The sequence below is a fragment of the Mus caroli genome, unplaced genomic scaffold (genome assembly GCF_978045245.1).
Source record: "Mus caroli unplaced genomic scaffold, Mus_caroli_1 scaffold_15, whole genome shotgun sequence".
NCBI lineage: Eukaryota > Metazoa > Chordata > Mammalia > Rodentia > Muridae > Mus > Mus caroli.
Window position 1 is genome coordinate 37,974,695 of NW_028227270.1, and position 17,941 is coordinate 37,992,635.

At 38.5% G+C, this 17,941-nt stretch overlaps 1 long non-coding RNA gene across 1 annotated transcript in view; it reads left to right on the forward strand.

Annotated features, from left to right (window-relative positions):
• The first annotated feature begins 729 nt into the window (after positions 1-729).
• LOC115029094 (uncharacterized) overlaps positions 730-17,941 on the forward strand; it is a 46,374-nt gene continuing 29,162 nt past the window's right edge. Inside the window, exons 1-2 of the long non-coding RNA XR_003834669.2 lie at positions 730-821; positions 5,694-5,767. This is a non-coding gene — a long non-coding RNA (uncharacterized LOC115029094). The remainder of the gene's footprint in view (positions 822-5,693; positions 5,768-17,941) is intronic.

Genomic DNA, 17,941 nt, shown 5'->3' on the forward strand with positions numbered 1-17,941 from the left:
GAACCATCCTTGCATCCCTGGGATGAAATCTACTTGATCATGATGAATGATCATTTTGAGGTGTTCTTGGATTCAGTTTGCAAGGATTTTTTATTGAGTAATTTTGCATTGATATTTATAAGGGAAATTGATCTGAAGTTCTCTTTCTTTGTTGGGTCTTTGTGTGTGGTTTAGACATCAGAGTAGTTGTGGCTTCATAGAATGAATTGGGTATAGTACCTTCTGTTTCTATTTTGTGGAATAGTTTGAGGAGTATTGGAATTAGGTCCTCTTTGAAGGTCTGTATTTTTAAAATACAGATGCTTCTTACAATATGGAGTTGTTCAATTACAAGTAGGAAGCAGAACATATGGTCTTTGATCATTTATCACCAAGCAGCTCTACAGCCAGGGCTGCACAGAGGTACAAGTGTCCCTTGACTGAAGTGGACCACAAATTACTGAGTGCAATTACTGCTAAGAAAAGTAAACAAACACAGGTCTCTGGAATGCTGTTGGTCTGGAATTGGATGAGAGTATCTGGAGTTGCCCTATTGTACAGAACAATTAGGGTATTTGATCAACAAATGTCCACTGTATCTGCATTTGATCCTCAACATTGGGAAAACAGAGATTATTGTCTTTGGATATTGATATAGATTATGAAATATCTCAATAAACCATGGAACTTTGCTCAAGTATTATTGTATGATTAGGTATTAGTAACTCTTTGTGGACAGCAGGTTTTGAATGTGGAGTGAACTGAGAAGAAGAGCAGAGAGAAGCTGACATCACTGGAGGCTGAGGAAGGAGGAAGATATTGGAGGATTAGAAGACTACAAGGTATGATTGATGTCTCCTGTAAGGCAGATGCTTATCCTGATAGTGGAGTTACTCGGTTATAAGTAGGATGTAGAATGTATGGCATAAAGCCTACATTGCTGATTAGAGCTATAGCCAGAATTATACTGGAAATTTTGTTTTAAAAGTCACATTTTCTAAATAATGTTTTAAAATATCTTTCAGAAATCTTTATTGAAAACTGAACATATTTTCAGTGCACAGAGCAGGAGGGAGTCATGACGGCAGTGTGCCTTAGCTTTCCTTCCAGTCTGTTCTTATGGACCTAACTTCATGGATGGTTAATAGGAAAGTAGTTTCAAGTGAAAGGGATATTTTCATGGTTTTCCTTGAAGGGGCTGAATACTTTCAGAAGTATCTTAAAAACTTTGAGAGCTTCAGTATAGGAGATACAAGATGGATCATACATACATTTCTGAGTCTGGTAGCAGTGCTTTCAGAGAAAGAAGGTTATTGTAGGGAGTCAATGTCTGGCTCACAAACATGGAACTAAGCTTATACTTGTAAGAAGCCAGCTGCTTTCCCCACTGCTAGGCCCCAGTCTCCTTCCCAGCTCAGCCCATCTCCCAGCTCCTCCCATCTCCTTGCTCTGTCCATCTCCCTGGTCTGCCCATCTCTGCACAGAGAGGTAACAAATCCTCTCTCTGGTGTTACTGTCCTCTGCACTTACCACAACTCCACTCTCATCTCAAGTCACTGTTGTTTATTCTTGTCCATATTGCTCTCCAGGAGACCTTGTGGCAGTCTGTGTCTGTTAATTTATTTAAAAACAAAATTAGATGGTTTATATAAGTTAATTAGATTTATAAATATATGAGTGATTCATTATTTTAATAGCTGTCATTGTTTGGGTATGGTAATAAAGGAATGGAGACAAATCTGTGTGTCTGATTATACTTCTTATAAATAATTATTAAATGTCGGCCATGAAACAGCTCTTTGATTCTCATATCAGAGTTCTTGACTCTTATCTGACAAACTAATTTGAATATACTTTTTGAAGACTAAATACGTGTTTTTCTGTACTGTACAATCCCCATAGTGTGAAGGGAGACTGAAAGTCACCAATACTTATGTTTGTTGGGTGACTGTGTTTGTATATGTAAGGGGGATCTTAACTTTTGTTCTTCACATTCTTTAGAGGATCAATACCATACTCAGATTGTTCAGCTTACATGACTTTCTGGTGTTGCAACATGTTTTATGATCTTTGAACATTTTAATTTAATAGCTTGTATTTGGTTTTGCAATGAAGCTAATGAATTAATTAAAGTACTTTTTTTTTGAGAATACGCACAAACACACTTAATTTAAGGGAACAAAGTAGATGAGTGATTTGAACTATTCCAAGGTATGCTCATTTAGGACATCTCCAGTTTATAAACCCTGGAAGGAAAAGGAAGTAACATTTATGAAAATGCATTGGGAATTCTACTGTTTGTGGTAGAGTCATTGGGCAGGAAATGAATCTTCAGAAAATATCTGGTACCTACTTAACTAAAAGGGACCTTGATCTTTGTGAGGTTCAAGATCTTGCCTGGATTCATGAGTGAGTCCACAGGGGCTACAGTGCTCTTGCTTGGACTTGTCTCTTTATTTTCAGGGTTGAATGGGTTTGACATTCTCTTAGGGTTTCTATTGTTACAACGAACCACCCTGACTACAAAACCAGTTGGGAAAGAAGGAGGATATTTGGCTTACAGTTCCACATCATAGTCTATCATTTAAGGAAGCCAGGACAGGAACTCAAATAAGGCACAAACCTGGATCCAGGAGCTGATGCAGAGGTCAAGAGGGATGCTACTTATTGGCTTGCTCCCCATGCTTTACTCACCCTGCTTCCTTATAAAAATGAGGGCTACCAGCCTAGGGGTGGCCCCACAATAGGCTGGGCCCTTTTTTATCAACCATTAATTGAGAAAATACCCTACAGCTGGATCATATGTAAGCATTTTCTCAATTGAGAATCCTTCCTTTCAGATAACTCGAGCTTGTGTCAAGTTGACATAAAACTATCCACACAGGTACAGTGTCATGTTACCCTCTGCAACCCTTCAGTCCTTCTAATGAAACTTAAATTCATGTGGAAGAAATTTTCTTTGCATGGATTTATTTTCAAAAAGTATTACAGTGGTCTTGTAGTTCTACTGGGTAGAAGTTTATTGACTTAAGAAAAATTAAGGAGTTAGTTAAGCCCTCAATGGACTAGCTGCATTTGCAATTTAAAGAGACAAGCAGGCTTGTTCAGGAAACTTTTCCTAGCGTAGTTCACTAGCATCCCAGGCAGCTCTCTTTAAGGAAGCAGGTTATGGCTGTTCCAGCAGGCTGTGCATGGTGTTTTTCTTCTCTGTAAACTCAGGAGATTGGCATTACTCCGCAGTCGTGTCACAGCCCGCAGTCATTTAATGCCTCTTCTTGTGAGGCCAGGATTCCACGCCCAAGTGCATTTAGTAGGTCAGTACAGTAATTTTAAATGTCTTTCTTTCAATCTTTTGCCATCTTCAATTATACCTTTCCACCCTACCATTTGTGTAATTTTCTTCTGTCTGAAGTCTCTTTACTGTTGTTCTCTATTGCACAGCATGACAAATTACCCATCAAGCCATATCTTTTCAGCCCAGAAATGCGAAATAACACGGAGTCATGGCATTATCGCATGTTGTGCACTTTATTTCCTCACAGTTCATTCAAGTGTGTCACTTTATTTTCCTGGCTTCCTTTTGTCATCATGGAGATTAACCATTTTATCCTTCCTAAACTTTTGAAACAATTAGAATTTCATAAGAGTAGGAACAGGGAGTGAACATTTGCTCAGTCATATACAAGCTATACTTTTCACATTATCACTGGCAAAATTAAAGTCATGAATCCTGCATCCTTTTTGAAGGAGAGACTTTAGGGCTTATTATACAGCTGAATAACCCTGGCTCTGGACGTGAGAATTATTTGAGACTGTGGCCACCAAGCACATTAACTGTAAGAAACTGTTTAGTCTGACACTGAGTACCTGATTCCTAAGTTCCCCTGGGAATTAGGAAGCTCTCAGGGACCCCTGTGTTCTGTACACACAATTTTTTCCCTCTTAGCTTCAGCTAAATACCAATAGTGTACAGTGTGCAATGAGATACAATAGACATCGCAAGTGCGTGCTCCAAAATCAATTGGTATTGATGCTCTAATCAGCAAGGCTGCAGCTGGGATGTAGACACACCACTGGAAATGGTGATTAAGAATGTATTCAAAAGCGTTTTAAAAACACCATGACATTTAGCAATCCTTTCAAATAGATTGCTCTTTTGCCAAGATAGTAAGTGATTTGGGTAGCCAGTGGTAAATGTAGATTCTGCTACATTAATTTACAAGATACTTTATGGCAATATATTTTTGCATATGTCCTAACTTTTCTTTTAAATTATGTAAGTATCATGTATAAGTCTTGTAAGTGTCAGGAGAAGACACTCACATAGAAGAACCATGGGTAAACAAAAAGTCCACAGTGATTTTGCCACATTCACTGGAAAACCAGCCACACAATGACTACAAGGAGAATATGAAAGAAAGGCCAGAGGAAGGAAGGCTGGGTCCAGATCAGCTTAGCCTGAAAGCTCACCGGGTGAAGAGGTGGAGGGAAAAAGAGGAAGGGGGAAAATAGAAAGGAAAGGGGGAAGGGAAGAATAGCCAGAAAGGAGAAAGGCAGTCAGAATCACTGGATAGCAATGAGGACTTTGAATAATTGTGCTTGTAGAATTAGAATTTCCTACCTATTAGCAAGTAATTAGCTGAAAGTATTAGCAAGAGATTTATTTTTTAAAAAGCACAGGGAGAAAAAGAGGCTTAGGCATGTGTTTATAAGATTATGTGTAGCTGAGATTCATGTGTGTTCTCCCCACTAGCACATTTACAGTGTACTGAAAATATACCTATTGAAAGGTATATACATGTTTTATCAGCTTTTTAAAAAAATAATAAGCCAGCTATTTAAACCACAGTACAGAGATCTCTCTTTCTTATTTATATGTATCCATTAAACATAACTATACACTAATCTTAAAATACTCTAGGATAGCTAGACGATGGGAGACCAAAGCTACAGAAGACAAGTGTCCTTAAGAACTAATCAGAGAAAAGGCAGGCTGCTGATACCCTGCCTAGGGTTTATCCAGGTCAACTGTCAGGCAGAGGAAGAAAAGACTGCAAGCATTTGACAATGTTTTTTTTTTTTTTCTTCTTGCCGTAAACTACATCATATTTTCTTATACATAGTTTTCACAAGTTTTGACAATTTTAATCTTTTGAGAAAATGGAAAGAATTTTGAAGAATGAAAGAGGAATTAGGAACAAAAAGAATAATGAAACTTCAGAGAACATCCTAAGCTTCAGACAACTTCATGAAATTTTCCACGTGAAACGAGCTGCAGTTCAAACGGGACAGGAATTATTTCAATACTTGTCTTAGGGAAAAATGAGCCTCAAAAGTAGACAAAGTGGCTCTGGCGTTTTGATCGCTGGGACTCTATCGTTCAGGTCAGCAGCAACTAGCCACATCAGGCTATTAAGTGCTGGAAATGTTCCTAGTCCTATTTGCAGTGTGCTGCAAGTGTGAAAACCACAGCAGATCTCAAAGATATAATGCAAATAAAAGGAATGTAAACTATGCCATTATTACATTTTAAAACTAATTACATTATGGATACATTGGGTTAAATAAGATACTTTGCTGAAATTAATTTCATCTGCTTCCATTTACTTTTCAACATGGTTACCAGGAGAATTAAAATGACTTTTGCATTTTGCATTTAGAGGTTGCATTTGATTTATATAGCTACGTGGAGTGTGCCATCTCTTCTTTTTCAGAAAACAAATAAATAAAAAGAACAAAGGAAGATCTGTGTACGAAAAGTTTGAAGCAAAGTATGTGAACATCCATGGTAAGGGTGCCTCTCCATTTTATTGATCATGTTCAATTCCATTAATAAAGCATCAATCCATACCAAACATTAACAGTAGCGTTTGTGAAGGTATTCTAGATGTTATGTGGAGCCGAGGTTTGAGATTCAGAGCAGAGCGTTCTCAAACCAGATCCTCATGGATAGAGAAGCTCTAAGACAGAAGTCTTAGACATTAGACATTGGCAACGCTGCTCTAGGAGCCACAAATGTGGTAGATGAGAACCTGAGACTTTTTTGGCTGGATTCATATTTGGTGTCAAGTATTCAAGGGCATTTTGTAATTTGCACAGAAGGAATATTTGTGGGCTGTGATATAAACATATTCAAAAGGACTCCACCCATGAGTTGAGACCTTTGGCTGAGGACATAGGAAGAAACCATATTAAGGAATAGTTTTATGAGAGAAGTATCTTAAAGTAGGAACCAGGACACAATGAAAAAGACATGCCTGAGAGTATCTGTGCTTCTCACTTGAAAGGAACATTGCTCAACAGCACTCATGTGCAGTAACTTAGGGATAATTTATTAAAGCCACTTCTATGAGCTCTATGGAAATACAACTCCATTCTTGGGGAAACAAATGAACCTATTATTTCACTGAGAACACCTCTCATTAGTACTACAGTTTTGACTCAGGAAATATTAATATTTCTATAGTAACAGCTTTGAAATTTAAAAAGCAACAAAGGAAACTTGAAAGATGAGTGTAATTTTTCAAGATTTGAGCCAAAATGTAGGGGGCACACATTTGTATGGTGTATGAAATGGATTTTTACTTGAAAAAAAATTCTAGTTCTAGTAGAAATGTGTCAGTTTGAAATTAATAACTGTTTTCCTTTGGTGCAGCCTGTGTAAAGAAACCGCTCCACTTCTGAACAGTTTCCCTTCCTTCCCAGATACATGGAAATTCACGACTGTTGCTGACAAACAAAATACCACAAGATTTGTCATACAAATCACATTATAAGAGGTTCCAAAATCTTGACAACGTTGACAGTTGTTTTCAGCAAATGGCTGCTTTCCTCTGCACTGTCAATGTTGATGTCCTTCTGCACATGTAAAAGAGCAATGTGATTAAGGCAAGCTTGTCCACGCTCTATCTGAGCCAAGTTTCCCGTCTCTGCGAGGCACTGAGAGATTGCTCAGCTGTTGTAGATAAGGCAGGAATAGCTAGCAGATTTCTGCCATTTAAAAAAAAAAGAAACCCAACGTTCTTTGGGCATGCATTTCTGTAGGAATTCACCAACATCTGCTGCTGACCCAAAGTTTCCTATAGAAGTAGCACATTTAATTTGTATAAGCAATTCACAATGATATTAGTCAAAATCCATCTCCTTACAAAAATGATGAGGTCTGTTCACCAAAAGGAGATAGGTTGAAGCTGATTAAGTGTTTATTCTTGAAGTTGTTATTGGAGCTTCAGGCCTCATAACTGTTTGGCCCATCCTAAATTTATTTTCTGTGCATTCTCTAAATTATATTTTACAAGAGAAACTTTTTAGAGAAAGAATAAAGAGCTATGAGATCTTGGTGATTCCACAGAAGGCCTACATTTCACACTTATCTTTTTTTTATAGGCTCTCTGAAACTGTTTGATTTTTGGAAGCTAATTTATTCTGGAAGAATTTTGTAGTTGAATTTTAGTGTGATTTAAAATTGTCATATGTGCCATCCTCAAAAGAACATGCAAGATTTAGGTATCTCTTGTTGTCAGGGTAACTTTGAGAATCTGTAATTTCTTTGATTTTTGGACAGTAGCTTGTCTACCATTTTATTTACCAGTGCTGATTTAGAGAATCTACTCTCTGTCTGTATTTGACTTTGTTTCTTTTGAAATATGAGCAGAGTTCAGATAAAAATAAAGAACTAGTTATTCTGGAGAAGTTGAACCTGCCCCATGGTACAGCATGTGTTGCTTGATTCATCTATTCTCACTCACGGTCACCATCTAGTACAGCTGCATGCATTAACTGTCTGGCTTCTCTTTGAAAATCTTAAGCCACATTCTTGGGAACAGTTGCTTCGTGTTGGTTGAAATTCTCAGTGGCACTTTTTTCCATTCACAGGAGCCAACAGCCTCCAAAGCAGACACATAGTTTCCAAGAACTCAGGCATAGTTCATGATTCCTGAATTTCAAATATTTCTTGTAGGAATTGGAATACCATGTACAATGTCTAAAACCTTTGCATTGGGAATTATAATAAAACTGCACATTTATATTGTCAAGTCAGCATACCTGATTTTAAATATTTTCATTCTTATGTCTAGCAGAGGGACAGTTTGAAAACTCACTCATAAAAAATTAATCCAATGGCTGTGAGCAAGCAATTATTTAAAGACATTAGCTTTCAGAAACATCAGAAGGAAAGGGACTGTGAATGGAATTATTGTATGCTTTTACAGAACAGCTCTGTGTTGTCTCATCCAGATTCATAATTTCCTGTGCACCTTTAAGGTTTTCTAAAAATATAGCAATTGAAAGCTCGAATTTTAGGTCCCAAATTACTGCCTTTCAGATCCATTGAGACATCTCAAAAATGGGTCAAGGTAACAATGCATAATTGGTAAGTTAACAAAAGTAACTAATGGAAATAAAATGAGAGTCAATATAATTGTGATAACCTGTAACACCTGTCTTTTTCAATGTCAACCACACCACAAGGCTGCAAGAACTATTATCTTTATTTTTATGTAGTTAGCAGAGTAGAGGGAAGAGATTTCATATATAGTGTTCAGATCTTCTGACTAAAGCTACTGCTTTAAAAAATACGTAGCATCTAATAACAAAGACTCAAAGTAAATTTGAAAACCAAACTCTATACCAGTAAAGGAGAGTATTCAGTCCTGAAACCATGCATGAACTCTCATTTTCTTGCTGCTAACTTTTATTTCACAAAAGTTCCTCAGATTTTAATTTTGTAAAGTATTATTAGGACCATATTGACAAGACTGTTGAAATGGAAATATACTTGAATTTGGGTGGTAATACTTAATTTACAATATTTGTGCTGTTCTAGGCTCCAATCTTTTTGTTGGTATTGTTTTCAACTCCAGAAGCACAAAATCTGCCAAAACCCTGACATTTCTGCCATCAGTATCTCCTTTGTGTCAATTCATTTGTTGATAGTATATGCCACTAAGTACATATGTCAATAGTGATACACAAAAGCAAAGAGTGAGAAAATCAACTATTACTCATATATTTAATTTTAAAAGAAATGTGTGTCTCTCGGTGTATGTTTTAATAACCAAATTCCTCAATAAATATTTTGAATTTAATTGCTCCCACAATTACTCTTTATAGCTGAGGATGGATAAGGTGTCCCTCATGGAGTTTTGTGAACATCAGAAATGTTATCTTGCAAACAGTTTAAAAAATAAGATTTCTCTGCAAGTCAAAATGACTCTGAGATTCCATCTTACACTTGTCATAATGGCTATGATAAAAAACTCAAGTGAAAGCACATGCTGGTGAGGATGTAGAGTAAAGGAACACTCCTCTATTTCTAGTGGGAGTTGAAACTTGGACAATAACTTTGGAACTAAATTAGAAGTTTCTTAGAAAACTGAGAATAATTCTATCTCAAGATCCAGCTATACCTGCCCTGGGCATCTACCTTAAAGATGCTCCACCATCCCACATATACATGTTCCACTATGTTCACAGCAGCTTTTTTTTTTCACAATAGCCAGAAACTGGAAACAATAGAAGAATTTATAAAGAAAATTTATACAAAGGAACACTACTCAGCAATTAAAAACAAAGACATCATAGTACTTGTAGGCAAATGAATGAAACTAGAAAATATCAACCTGAGTGAGGTAACTCAGACCCAGAAAGACAAAGATGGTATGTACACACTTATAAGTGAAAAAAAGCCATAAAGTTCAGCTACAGCCCACAAACTCAAAGAACCTAATTAACAAGGGGGACCTCAGGGAGGATGCTTGAATCTCACTTAGTGGGGGAATAAAATATACGAGGGGGAAGATTGAGGGGAAACTGAATGGAAGGTAGGTGAGTAAGGAATCTGGAGGGATCAAGGGTTGGGAGGACTGAGGGAGAGAGAAGTAGAATCTGTGTCTGGGGTACGAGCTAGAAACCTAAGACAGTGGAAAGTCCCAGAAATCTATGAGGGTGAATTTAGCTAAGACTCCTAGCAGTAGGGGCTATGGAACCTGAAAAGGCCACCTAGAATAACCAGGCAGGACTTCCATTGGAGGAATGGAGCTGCCAACTCAGTCACAAAAACCTTTAACCCACATTTTTTCTGTCTACAACATGTGCAGTGCTAAAGAGGGAGCAGAAACTGAGGGAATATCTGACAAATGACTGGCCCACCTTGAGACCCATCTTGAGGCTAGGAGCAAGAACCCATCCCTGACACCCTAAATGCTATTCTTCTATACTTTCAGACAGGAGCCTAATATAATTGTCATTTGAGAGGATCACCCAGCAACTGATGGAAACATATGCAGACCAACAGCCAAACATAAGGCTAAGCTTGGGAAACCTTGTGGAAGAGGGGGAAAATATTGAAGAATCCAGTGAGCTCAAGGACATCACAACAAAATCTACAGAGTCAGCTAATCTGATAACCCACAGAGGCTCACTGAGACTGAACTTCCAACCAGAGAGCATCCATGGGATGAAACTAGACCCCCTTACACATGTGTAACAGAGGTCCAGCTTGGTTCTCATGTGGGACCACTAACAGCAGACGGAGCGGTACCTCTGACACTCTGTTGCCTTCCATTGGATCCCATTGCTTTGTCTAGGCTCAACAGAATTAGATTCACCTACTCTTATTGCAACTTGGGAGGCCTCCTATTCTATGAGGAGAATGGGCCAGGGAGACTGGGGAGGTGAGGGAAAAAGCAAGAGACTGGTCGAAGAGGAGGGAGAGGAAACTTTATCAGGATGTAAAGCAAATAAATAAACCGAATCATGAAAAACATAGTATTTCTCATTAGCCCATCCTCTCAGCCTTCATACTTGACTTTGTTAGTGACTGGTTCTCTTACTTTCCATTGTGCTCTTGCTTTCATGTGATGCTCAGTATTGCAGCCATGATCACTGCTTATCACGTCACACTTAATAAAGAAGAGCTCATTCAAAAGCAAGGAAGACACAAGTCACAAAGAAGATGCAAAACCACAGGCCATCATTTTTTTTTTTGAATTGTAGTTGGAAAGGGAAATGAACACTATGATGCCACATAAGAAATGGTCAGCATTCCAAACAATCACACCTTATGTGGGAACCAAGAAAGAGCCAAAGGAACCTAGAAACACAGAGGGGAAAAGTCCATTGTGTTAATAATAGTAAATGGATCTGTTATCCTTAGATATAGGCAGAGCTAGTTCATTTTTTTTAATTAGGTATTTATTTCATTTACATTTCCAATGCTATCCCAAAAGTCCCCCACACGCTCCCCCACCCACTCCCCCACCCACCCACTCCTACTTCTTGGCCCTGGTGTTCCCTTGTACTGAGGCATATAAAGTTTGCACGACCAGTGGGTCTCTCTTTCCACTGATGGCTGACTAGGCCATCTTCTGATACATATGCAGCTAGAGACACGAGCTCCAGGGGTACTGGTTAGTTCATATTGTTGTTCCAGACCAAGGCAACTCTTAAAAGAACAACATTTCATTGGGGCTTGCTTACAGGTTCAGAGGTTCAGTCCATAATCATCAAGGCAGGAACATGGCAGCATCTAGGCAGGTATGGTGCAGGAGGAGGTGAGAGTTCTACATTTTTTTTTTAAGTGGGAAAATGTTTTTTTTTTTAATTTTTTTAATTTTTATTACATATTTTCCTCAGTTACATTTCCAATGCTAACCCAAAAGTCCCCCATAACGCCCCCACTTCCCTACCCACCCATTCCCATTCTTTTGGCCCTGGCATTCCCCTATATTGGGGCATATAAAGTTTGCAAGTCCAATGGGCCTCTATTTCCAGTGATGGCCGATTAGGCCATCTTTCGATACATATGCAGTTAGAGACAAGAGCTCCAGGGTTCTGGTTAGTACATCATGTTGTTCCAACAATAGGGTTGCAGATCCCTTTAGCTCCTTGGGTACTTTCTCTAGCTTCTCCATTGGGAGCCCTGTGATACATCCAATAGCTGACTGTGAACATCCACTCCTGTGTTTCTGTTTCCATGATCTGTCCATTGGTGAAAGTGGTGTGTTGAAGTCTCCCACTGTTATTGTATGAGGTGCAATTGTGCTTTGAGATTTACTAAAGTTTCTTTAATGAATGTGGCTGCCTTTGTATTTGGAGCATAGATATTCAGGATTGATAGTTCCTCTTGGAAGATTTTACCTTTGATGAGTATGAAGTGTCCCTCTCTGTCTTTTTTAATGACTTTGGGTTGGAAGTCAATCTTATCAGATATTAGAATGGCTACTCCAGCTTGTTTCTTCATACCATTTGCTTGGAAAATTGTTTTCCAGCCTTTCATTCTGAGGTAGTGTCTATCTTTTTTTCTGAGATGAGTTTCCTGTAAGCAGCAAAATGTTGGGTCTTGTTTGTGTAGCCAGTTTGTTAGTCTATGTCTTTTTATCGGGGAGTTGAGTCCATTGATATTAAGAGATATTAAGGAAAAGTAATTGTTGTTTCCTGTTATTTTTGTTGTTAAAGTTGGCATTTTGTTCTTGTGGCTGTCTTCTTTTAGGTTTGTTGAGGGATTACCTTCTTGTTGTTTCTAGGGCGTGGTTCCTGTCCTTGTATTGGTTTTTTTCTGTTATTATCCTTTGAAGGGCTGGATTCGTGGAGAGATAATGTGTGAATTTGGTTTTGTCGTGGAATACTTTGGTTTCTCCATCTATGTTAATTGAGAGTTTGGCTGGGTATAGTAGCCTGGGCTGGAGTTTGTGTTCTTTTAGTGTCTGTATAACATCCGTCCAGGATCTTCTGGCTTTCATATTCTCTGGTGAGAAATCTGGTGTAATTCTGATAGGCTTGCCTTTATATGTTACTTGGCCTTTTTCTCTTACTGCTTTTAGTATTCTATCTTTATTTAGAGCATTTGTTGTTCTGATTATTATGTGTCGGGAGGTATTTCTTTTCTGGTCCAGTCTATTTGGAGTTCTGTAGGCTTCTTGTATGTTCATGGGCATCTCTTTCTTTAGATTTGGGAAGTTTTCTTCTATAATTTTGTTGAAGATGTTTGTTGGTCCTTTGAGTTGAAAATCTTCATTCTCATCCACTCCTATTATCCGTAGGTTTGGTCTTCTCATTGTGTCCTGTATTTCTTGGATGTTTTGATTTAGGATCTTTTTGCATTTTCCATTTTCCTTGATTGTTGTGCAGATGTTCTCTATGGAATCTTCTGCACCTGAGATTCTCTCTTCCATCTCTTGTATTCTGTTGCTGATGCTGGTATCTATGGTTCCAGATTTCTTTCCTAGGGTTTCTATCTCCAGTGTTGCCTCATTTTGGGTTTTCTTTATTGTGTCTACTTCCCTTTTTAGGTCTAGTATGGTTTTGTTCATTTCCATCATCTGTTTGGATGTGTTTTCCTGTTTTTCTGTAAGGACTTCTACCTGTTTGATTATGTTATCCTGTTTTTCTTTAAGGATTTGTAACTCTTTAGCAGTGTTCTCCTGCAATTCTTTAAGGGATTTTTGTGCTTCCTCTTTACTGTCTTCTACCTGTTTACCAGTGTTCCTTTGTATTTCTTTAAGTGTGTTATTAAAGTCCTTCTTGAAGTCCTCTACCATCATCATGAGATATGCTTTTAGATCCGTGTCTAGCTTTTCCGGTGTGTTGGGGTGCCCTGGACTGGGCGAAGTGGGAGTGTTGGGTTCTGATGATGGTGAGTGGTCTTGGTTTCTGTTAGTAAGATTATTACGTTTACCTTTCGCCATCTGGTAATCTCTGGGGTTAGTTGTTGTCATTGTCACTGTTTAAAGATTGGAGCAGAAGCTGTGTTCCACTCACCAGCAGTCTCAAAATCCTGTGGCGGGGGTCGTGGTTAGCTGGCGGGTGTCAGCCGACTCTGTGCTCTAGCTACCCTGGTGCTTTTCTGACCGGAGAGGCTTGTGGCCCTATTTAGGCCGGATTTCTGCCTCCCCAACCAAAGCACGTGTGATTGGACTGGAGCAGAAGCTGGGTTCCACTCACCAGCAGTCTCAAAATCCTGTGGCGGAGGTCGTGGGTAGCTGGCGGGTGTCAGCCGACCCTGCGCTCTAGCTACCCCGGTGCTGTTCTGGCCGGAAGAGCGCTAGTTCAATTTTGTTTTACATATAGTTCCAGCAAAATTTTGTTTATTTATATATTATCTGGAGATTAAAAGGAAAAAGTTCTTTACATTTGTTGTCACAGGACTTGAAGAAAATAAATCAGAAAACCAACAAAATAGCTAATGGTTATATAATTTCAGAGAAAATATTATTTTATAGGAGGCTTAACTTCTTTATGGTATATTTCAACATAACATTTAAATCGAGCTAGTTGATTTATACATTAGGTACCAATCCTACCATGCATCTTTCCCCTCCTTTCCTACTTCCTCAGAAAACCTTCTAAGTCTCCACATTTGTTCGTCAAACATTGGTTCCTTAGTGCTTGTTTGTTAAACACACCTGATACCATTCTTTCTATCAAGCTCTATGACCTTTAGAGTAAACTCATATGAAGACCTAAGCACAGGACCAGGATATCATCTTGTAAATGAATATATCTCTTTCAAGCCCTTTGTAATAGCTTCTACCTGTCCCAAATAGCAAAGAAAAACTGCATGTGAATGCCAAAGGGACTCAATAGTTTCTTACATAGCTCCAAGATAAATCCAATTTTAACCTGACTTCTTTCTACACTCTCTGCTTAGTTGATTGTACTGCTTGCCTGGCCAGACAACTGTTTGTACCTGGTTTGGGACCAGAGGCACTTCTACCAGGAACTTTCTGCCACTAACAAATTCTAGGAAATCTGTTCATGGAATTGCTAGAATAGCAATAGCTATAGGACTTTGGAAAAGCATCCAAAACTATCGCAGAAGTTAAGCAATTTTCACAGAGGTTTTGTCCTTCACTCTATGAATTACACAAGCAAATTTTCCCTATCTATAGAATGGCTTTTCTTTTAAGAAATAGTGTGTTGTGACTTCCATGATTTATCTCATGAATTGTCTTAACTCTCTGCAAGCAGAATTATTCAGTGTGAAATGCATTCCTCCATATTGGCTGTGCCACCCAAATGAAGGTTATTCTTGAGCCTTTGGCTTGTGTTGTGTTGTTTTGCTGACTATGAATTTCTAAGCAATAAAGTTACTAATCCCACTTTGTGATAATTTACTATTATATTCCATATATCTGCTTTAGATCAAGTTCTTGCAGTAGAGCTTAGGCACTTTAATAGGCATTCCTGCTTGCTTAGATACAATTAGATCACGTTGCTTAATTAGTAAGATGTGCATGGTCATGAAGGAAGGCACACTTCCCACAATTTCTTTCTCCATTCCCAGAAAGTTGCATCATGAACTTACTTTTGAAAAGCCATGGTGCCATGCTCTGTGTATTATTTATTGTCACTTAACAACTCCATGAAGTAGGCAATTAAAAATTGATTCATCCTAATGGAACTCTATGGTTCATTTTGTTTGTAAGAACCATCTTGAAAGTCCAGTCATTTCTACCATCATGGCTGTCTTGAGAACTGTGCCTAGAGTGGTGGCATATTTGAAACTCCATGGGAGCTAAACAAGGCTCTCATTATTTGTGAACTTTCTGAAATCCCTGTAGCTATTTCTTAGGGTCTTAGGGAGTTTTTATTCTTCAGCAAGATTGCAATACTTCCTTGAGAAGATACAAACAAGCATCTCTATATCTTTGCTCCAGAACGAGTCTGGGTTCCAAGCCAACATTTGCTTGCAGTAGAATAGGTGACTCTAAGACAGTTAGTTGTATAATGAAAATTTTCTCACAACGTGAGATCACTCCTGACTCTCTGTACCAGTTGTAGGAAGTCCGTTCACTGGGGAGTCTCTTTCTTCCCAGTTATTGCCCACTTCATTTATAGGTTTGGCAAACCATGTAATCTTCTAAACCTTACAAGCGTGATCAGTTTCCAACCCTAGCCTTTTCAGTTTCATTTACTTCCTGAGTTTTACCAGCCTTCTTTCAGGAAAGAATGTTTTAATTTGGAGGGAATAACTGCACAACACTGCACACTATTTTTTCCCTGCTATTATATTCTTCTTGTCTACTGAACATTTCCCTGAGCTTTGGAGTGGGTGGTATAGATGTTTCATCGTATTCTTCCATCTTTGGCTGTATACATCAAGCCACTATGCCATAGCAACAGCCGATTATTATCAGGATCTTGGCCCTTTATAAGTCTCTATGTTATTCTTCCCTTTAGAAAAGAACTATGTCTTTAAGACTGACCAGGCCTGACATCAGAATAATGCATGGGCACAAAACGTGTTTAGATGGTAATTTGATGAACACACCATACATATCCATTTGACAAAATCACATAGATGGCCTCCTCACTGGTGCATATGACCTTCCAAATCACAGGCTTTTATCCTGGCTTATAGTATCAGGTATGAGTGAACTTCTGTGAAGTTTGTTTTAAAGATGGCTAAAAGGCAGTTTAATGCTCCTGAAACTCACATGCTACAAATTGTGCCAGTGAACACATTTTGCCCACCATGTTCATATTATAGCATATAAGGTCTATATATAAGAAAGGCTGTTTGGGTAAATTATCTGTATGTTGCTCTCTGACATTATGAAAGCCAGAAAACAGGAAGTGAGCTTCCATCTCAAGTCCAGCCTGATTCCTCCATGTCCTGCAATCTAAGAACATTGTATCTTCAGCAAAAGGCACTTTACTGTTTACTTCATGCATGCAAGCAACAGAAATAGCAGTAGCCTGATTGTTGGGGGACCTCAGTGTCCTCCTTGTTTAACAAGTCATACTTGGGTAGTTCACCTCCGTTATTGGGATTTCCAACCAACCACCTTATGGTTCCTAGAAGTGCTTTTTCATATTCACAGAGTGTCTCTTAAATGCCATAGTTGCTCTCTTTCCAGATTCTTGAAAATATTCAAGGGTTAGCATTGTTTAAAGAAACCTTTTAACAGAGAGAGGCAGTATCTCTAAAGGTCTATCACTGTCCTCTGTCAGCAAGGGTCTGTTTGTCTTAGATGGTTAAAGGGATACAAAAGGATGAAATAAGAACCAATATCACATAAAAGACCCCATAATTTGCTTTAACTGCCTCATCAAAAGAATAATGTTGGACACAACAACATGGACTGGAAATCTTACTGTGTGAAGTCTTTTATAACCCACATTCATTTTCTTCTGTGATTCATTCAGCTTAGGTACTACTGCTCTCAAATGAATGGGAATCTGCCTATTCTTGGCACACTCTTTGTTGGGTAAGCTTGTGTTGCTTTGTCTAGGTTGGGCTCAGGGGGTACAAGAACGTGCTCTAGCATACTGTGGCCACTGATGTTTCTGACAGGCTCTGGTCAACACCATGCCTCTTATGTGAGCAACTTCTACCTCAATTATCTTTCCTTAAAGAGAGAAATGCATGACACATACTCTGGGAGGTTACTGCCCACTCCAAGATCAAGCTTTATCTTCTTCACATGCACTGTTTTATCATTTATGGTTTCCATGAACTGTTGTTCAGACACTGAAGTCCTTATTCTGCATTGATGTTGGATCCATTTATCATTTCTATCCCTTTTCACCTGGGTTCCAGGTTTTGTTTCCTGGGAAGTGACCATTAGCTCAGCTCTAATTTGCATTTTCTTTTCCAACATCTTGCCAGATAAAACAAACAAACAAACAAACAAACAAACAAACAAACAAACAAACAAACCTCCAACTCATCCTGCTTTCTAGTGCTTCCTGAAAAGTCAGAAGCTAACACAACAGACAGTTCCTTCATGCTTTTTTGTCTTGGTCATTCCACCCTACATGGGGAAGTGATTTCTGGGAAAACACTGAAGCATTAGTTTTGTCTCTCACTGACCTCAACAAAGGCCATACAGATGATGCCATACTTTGTTTACAGTCCTCTCCCACATGAGCTTCTTATAGAGATTGTAGCATATTTTCTAGTTTTTATATGCTTTTGGAGACATTTTTGTACTTATATGGTGAACCTTCTTCTTCA